General features: G+C 40.3%; 1 pseudogene; it reads left to right on the top strand.

The window, feature by feature from the left end:
- The first annotated feature begins 4,734 nt into the window (after nt 1-4,734).
- LOC103748086 lies at nt 4,735-7,149 on the top strand (annotated as a pseudogene).
- Nucleotides 7,150-7,381: the final 232 nt, after the last annotated feature.

Below are 7,381 nucleotides of genomic sequence, written 5' to 3'. Positions count from 1 at the left end.
TGTAGTTGTTTATCAAGTATATTCTTTCAACATCACAGAAGTTCATTTTAAAATTATGCTTTGACACAAGCATGAGTTACCATATAGATATTTTGTGAACAATTCTTACCGACATTCTCCTAATTATGCTTTATGATTTACTTGTTTTAGTTCATACTCTGATGAGATTACAATTGTAATTAAATTAGGAACATATACTGATATTTCAATGAATATTTACAAAATTAAAATGGGAGACAACTAGGTTCAAATTAATCCAAGTAAATGGAGAACCTAAAGATGAGGACCATGTGGAGACATAGAGGAGCTAAGACTCCAGCAAGGAATATACACTGAGAGCTGCTATTAGTAAACAAAAGTAAAGAAGAAAGAGGAATTTCATGGTTAATATTTATTTTCAACTTGACTGGATTTAGAATCACCATGCAAAAACATTTACAAAACTAGCTCACGCCGGGTATAGTGTCATATGCCTTTAATCCCAGCACTTGGGAGGTAGAGGCAGGCAGATCTCTATGTGTTCAAGGCCAGACTGGTACACATAGTGAGCTCCAGTTCAGCTAGGGCTACAGGGAGACCCTGTCTCAAAAAGAAAAGTAAATAAATAAATAAAATAAACCAGCTCACAGCTAACATCAAATCTCAAAGTACTTCTACTGAAATCAGAAACAAGATACGGATGTCCACTGTCTCTATTCCTGTTGAAAATAGTGTTTAAAGTTTAACTAAAGCAATATGACAAGTGAAGGAGATAAAGAATACAAATAAGAAAGGAAGAATTTGAACTGTCCTTATTTTCAGACCATATCATTGTATATGTAAGAGATCCTAAAGACTGCTCCAGGAAACTCCTAGTGTTAATCAGTACATTCAGCAAAGTACCAGGACACCAGGTTAATGCATAAAAATCGGTAGCCTTCCTCTATACCAACAACAAACACACAAAGAAAGAAATCAGGGAAATGATCTCATTCACGATAGCCTCAATGCAAATATCTTGTAATAAAACTTACCAAGAAAGTAAAAGATTGCATAATAAAAAAAATACATTAAGATGTTGAAGAAAGAAAGAGGATACCAGAAAATAGAAAGACCTCTTTAGCTCATGAATCAGTAGAATTAGTTTTATAAAAATGGCCATCCTATCAGAAGCAATTTAAAAATTCAATGTATACTCTATCAAAATCACAACATAATTATTCACATATATTAAAATATTAATTGCAAATTTTATGTGGAACCATAAAAATCCAAGTATATCCAAAATAATCCTGAACAATAAGCAAAGAGCTGGAAGCATCATCATCTCTGATTTAAAATTTACTGCAGAACTATAGTGATTAAAAATATCATGGTAGTGGCATAAAAACAGACACATTGATCAATAGAATATATTTGGAGATTCAAATTTAAGTTCATCCTCTGAGAACCAACTGATTTTTGACCATCAGGCCGAATAAACACAATGGAGAAAAGACAGCCTGTTTGACGACTGATTGTGGTCTAACTGTATACTTACATGACAAATGAAAATATATTCCCATCATTCACCCTGAACAAAATCCAAGTCCAAATGGATCAAGGGCCTCAACCCAAGATCTGATACCTAATCTCATTGATGAGAAAGTAGGGAATACACTGGAACTTATAGGCACAAGAAAGGATTTTCAGAACAAAACCCTCGTAGTCCAAGAGTAGGCATTAAGACTAACTGTTAACAAATTTGACCATATAAAATGAAAATCTTCTGCAGAGGAAAGAACACAGTTCTTTCATCCTTCGAGTGAATGGGCACTTTGCCAAATGGGAAAAAAATGGTGCTGGTAAGGTGGTATACACCTTAAATCCCTGAACTTAAGAGGCAGAGGCAGATTGATCTCTGTTAGATGGAGGCCAGTCTGGTCTTCATAGCAAGTGCCAAGCCGGTGGGGGCTACAGGGAGAAATGTTCTCAAAATTAATTAATTAATTAGTTAGTCAATTAAAATTTAAAAACCTTTCCCAATTGTACACTTGACAGAAAGAGTTTAAAATATACAAGGAACTCAAAAACCATAAACATTCAAAACAACAACAAAAAGTTAAAAACTGAAACAAGGAACTAAACACAGAGTGCACAAAACATCAAAATCAAATGGCTGAGAAATGTTTTTTAAATGCTCAACATTTTTAGCTACTAAGGAGATGCAAAGTAAACTACTTTGTGATTTCATTTTACCCCAATCAGATTGGCTAAGGTTCAAAAACAAATGATGGTGAGGATGTGGGCAAAAGAAAGCCCTGATTTATTCACTCTGGGTCAGAGTGCAAACCATCAAGCTACTATGGAAATCAGTGTGGCATTCCCCAGAAAGCAAGAAGTAGATCTACAACACAGTTCAGCCTTACCATTCTTGATCATATACCCAAAGGCCTCTATTTCCTACTACAAAAAGCCACAGTTCACACTGCCTTGATGAGCAAGTCACATGAACCTGGGAATGCAACTTTCATATGCACTTAAATTAGATATGTAGACTTTACTTTTTATTTAAGAAACTAAAGGAAAATACTAAGCCCAAAGATTCAAGATGTGCTGGATGTTAGAACTAGCACTTGCTCTCATTTTGACCTAACAATGGATGGAAGTGAATGGTTCAGAGAGGCTCGTTCATTTCCTAGGCACACATCCTGCTGAGTAGCTTCTAATGGCAATCAAACTTTAGGGACGGAATGGGAAGCCTGTCCTCTGGGAGAGGGAGTTGACTAAGGCAGTAAAGAGGTTTGTGGAAAATCCATAGTGGTCTGGAAAGTGATATGTGCCTATGGGGAGGGGCTTCAGGGAGGGGGGATAGAATGAAGTTATATAAAGACAAAAGAGAAATAATGGTATAAGAACAGGTAATTGGGCAGTGAATCAGAGGGCAGGGCAGAGAAGGGAGTATTGTGAGTCACAGCTGACACTAAAGTTCTTCTGAAAAAGTTATATGGAAAACTAACATAAAAGCTTCAATATATATTAGAAAAACATAATATAAAACACAATATAAAATAGTTTAAATGGAATTACCATACAAAGTGGGGGCAGGCAATGCCCATACCAGGCAACACAGTTTAGCATATACAAAGCTCAATGCCAAAATTGATTCACTCTTTTCGAGTTCTTGACCAAGAAGCTCCCATATGCCCTCAAACAACACTGGCTATTTCCTTTTCTCTTGCTTATCCTCCAGATTTTGGCAGTAAGACTCTACTGATGAAGACACAACATACATGAGTCATAGAACAAACATGGTGAAATCAAGCTGTTACTGACCTAGAACCTCCATCTCTACTGGCTAGCTCTCAGGGTACTTGGAAAGGGCTATGTATAGTACTAGAAGGGAAAATTACCATCAGCCTCACCCAGCTGTGAGCCCTGTGAGCTACAATAATGCCTAGCCTGGCAAGATACGCCCACTGGTGCAAAAATGGCATCAATATTATGGGAGTAAACAACTAGTTTCTAATAAGATTTAAGCCATGCTTCATAAGATGGAACCCATATCTGGAAGTCTTATCAGGGCCAAGAAAGTGTGGCCAGATAAGATACAGAGGAGAAATTTCTACTATTATCCAGCTAAACGGACATAATTTCAAACCAACTCCTAATTTCTTTTTGTTATGTCCATAGATCAATAAAGCTTCTTCATGCAACAGAGGAGGACTAACACAGAGACCCACAATTGGTCATGGTGCAGAGAATAAGAGACTGCGGAGTGCTCAGCCCTAAATGGTAGACTTATATCGCACTCTATCCTCCTCACATTCAAGAATCATTGTGGAAGAGGTTCAGAAAGACTTTAAAATCATGAAGTGTTCCAGGAATGCTGACACAGCAGCAAAGTTGCGCACGTGAACCACAGCATTTATGACGGCATGCACAAGACTTGCACAAGCCCCAGCCAAACAAAAACCCAGCTTGGAAGGAGCCCCAACCCAGGCCAAGGATTTACTTATTTGAAGACTGCTTAGAGAGGAAGAGTCAGTTTTATTTAACCTTTTAAGATGACCAAGATCCAGGGGATGGACCTACAACCAAATGCATTTGAGGAACACAAACTAACTCCAACAGGCCTTTAAAATAATAATAGAAGAAAGGAAGAAAGGGGGGATGATATCAGGGGTGTAGAGTACATTGTCATAAATTCTCAGAGATTCAAAGAAGAGGATTTTACCTTTATGGATTGATGTATAACATGTCAGTGAGAATTTTTATTGCTATTTGTAAACTCTAGATTGTTAGAGACATGAAGAAAAATTGCACATGCATCTATTCTACATCATTTAATTCTAGGTAATACCTATGACACTTCACTTGTGAAATAAATATCTGATATTGATTATATGAAAATTGTTACAACTGGGAAGAATCTATCACTCAGGCCCTATAAAAATGAATCTTTCCAATGATGAGCTTTCAATTGTGGATAAACTATATTGAACATGCTGTCCCTACACAGTTATGAGGCTCCATATTAAAGAAAACTAAGAGCTTACTCTAGCTGCGAAAATAGTCAGTTGCTAATTAAATCTATTTCGCTGGAATGTGGGGAGACAACCCTTGAAATCATTTCGTACTTCATCAAAAATATGCAACTTATGGCGTCAAAGAGCAAGTCTTGCTGGAGCTGGTGTCCAGCTCTCTTGAGAATGTCAGATAAAATCAAAATGATGTGTTATTGCTGTTTGCTTCAACCTGTGAGCACTACGGCAGATGAAAAACACAGCTGACATATTTGCCAGGAGGGCCCGGGCCGAACAGATGCTGCCTGTGGCTCTGTCTGTCTTGATGTGTTGTTCTGTCCTCTGGAGAACAAGATCATTCCTTTCTTTCCCAGTGACATTCCTTGACACTCCCATCATCCTTGAGGGCATCATCCTCACCAAGCTCTTAAAGCAAAAAAGGCTGCCTGTGGACCCCCATCGCCCAATGGCACTCCAAATTTCTGTGAGTTGTCCATTGACAATGTCTACCCCAAACTCTCCAGGTGGCCTCACAATACACAGAGTTAAAAGGCCAGTGGCACAGCAGGTCAAGCTCCCAGTCTAATGGACTCTTTGTACAAGTTATGTAATGTCTTCCACTTTCCTCTGTGTCTGGGAACTGGAACAGCACACTACTGACTTCTCTGCCACTGAAATCTAGTTCATGGGATAACTTCAATTCAGTGAGTACCCCCCTATATTTGACTCGGGTTTGGAAAACAGCTATTGTCTGTGGATGACAATGAAGGTCAGCAGGGAGGTGTTGATCATGTCCATGCCAGTGATGTCAGACACCATGATCTGGTAGTTGAGTAAGTTTGCCAGCCTCCCCTGAGACACCTCTGGCTAGTGTAGAGTGGACTGGGAGATCCCTCCTGAATTCTCTTTGTAAGTTCTTAGACACCTTGAAGGTTCACTGTGGCTGTTCTGTAAAGGAGGGGTTGGACAGAGTCACTCAGATACAAATCAACTTTCAGTTCTTTGAGAATGGCACACTTGGTATCTCTTTGGATGCAACAGGCAATGAGAAGGATCTAGATGGTTTATTGTGATATTTGGCTGTGACTCTTCTGCAGAACTGAAGGCTGAAAGCAAGGGGGAGGAGTGGAGAGGTATTTCAAGGTCTGTGTTAAAGAGAACCAGCCCATTCCTCACACAAAGGTTTCCACAGCTATTGTCCAGTATATGAAGAAACAAGCAAACGAAAACATCTCCCTTGTTCACACCATGATCCCACAGGGTTCCTGCACCACAAAGCTTAATAGTTCCTCTGAACTCATGCCCATCACATGGAAGAACTTGTCAACATCTACCCCTTTGTGTCTCTGCACCAAGCCCAGGGATCCCAGCAGTTTTCCAGGAGCTTGAGGAGGATTTAAGTGAGTTACAGACTATGACCAAGTCTCTTTCTAACCCAACAACGGAGCCCTGGGGGTGTATGCTAGACTGGCCACTACCAAAGCACACTTAGACCACAAAGGAGAGAGGAACAAAACAGTTTGCCTCATTCTGAAATCAGCACACAGGAGGAATCCAGCATACAGATAGCCATGGCAGGCCTGACTACCCAGTCTGTGGAGGTGGGTAGATATGGGAACATTGATGCTGCACACCTCGAGCCCATGGTCGATAAACACAAGGAGAACCTGGCCGCCATCATGATCACATACCCGTCTACCAACAGGATGTTTGAAGAGAACATCTGCAATGTGTGTGCCCTCATCCACCAACACAGAGGACGGGTCCCCCAGATGGTACAAATACGAACACTCAGGTGGGAATCTGCAGTCCTGGAGACTTCGGGTTTGATATCTCTCACCTAAATCTTCACAGATCTTCTGCATTCCCCATGGAGGAGGTAGTTCTGGAGTGACAAAGTATCTTCCCTACTTTCTGCCCATCCACCCCATCATTGCCATAAATCTAAACGTAGACACCTGGCCTGTGGGACTGTCAGCAGAAACTCATAGGGCTCCAGTGCCATCTTGCGCATTTCTTGGGCTTAAATTAAGATGACGGAAAGAAAAGTCCTTAAAGAAGTCATAGAAATGGCTATTTTAAATACCAACTACATAGCCAAGCAATTAGACAAACATTACATAGTCTTTTGTAAGGGGTGCAATGGGGTACATGACTCATGAGTTTATTTTGAACACAATACCCTTCAAAAAGTCTGCCAATATTGAGGCTGTAGATATTGTCAAGTGGCTCCAAGATTATGGACTTCATGCTCCTATGATGTCCTAGCCTGTGGTAGAAACTCTCACGATGGAACCCACTAAGTCAGATGATAAAGCAGAACTGGATAGATTCTACGATGCCATGATCAGTATTCAGCAGGAAATGGCTGACACAGAGGAATGTCACATCAACCCTAGGATCAACCCCCTGAAGATATCTCTGCACTCCTTGGCCTATGTCACATTCTCCACTGCGTTTGGCATATTCCAGAGAAGTGGTAGCATTTCCACTGCCTTTAGCGAAAACAAAGAACAAGTTTTGGCAGACCATCGCTAGGGTGGATGACATTTATGGAGATCAGCACCTGGTCCGCACCTGCCCACCCACGGAAGTCCATGAGTCCCCATTTTTCCCTACAGAAAAGGACTTGTCTTCCCTCCCTAAATTCAAAAGACTGATTTGATGCCTCTTTCTGGAACATTTGACAAGCAAGAAATATTTCCTCTCCTGCCTGTGGCTCCACAAGGGTTTTATATGCTATGTATTTTTGTAATCTTCCAAGGTAAATGTAAATACAGTTAGTGTGGTGAGTGGGGCTGACGGCTGGAAGGCTGCCTCACTTCTGTTCTCTGATTCCACATCCTCTGCTTGATGTTCATGTTGTCTTGCTTTGGAACCATTTTCATTTTGGGGGT

Source organism: Nannospalax galili, unplaced genomic scaffold, assembly GCF_000622305.1.
Source record: "Nannospalax galili isolate Female #2095 unplaced genomic scaffold, S.galili_v1.0 scaffold965, whole genome shotgun sequence".
NCBI lineage: Eukaryota > Metazoa > Chordata > Mammalia > Rodentia > Spalacidae > Nannospalax > Nannospalax galili.
Note: the sequence above shows the minus strand (reverse complement) of the source record. Positions and strands in the feature narration are given on the sequence as shown.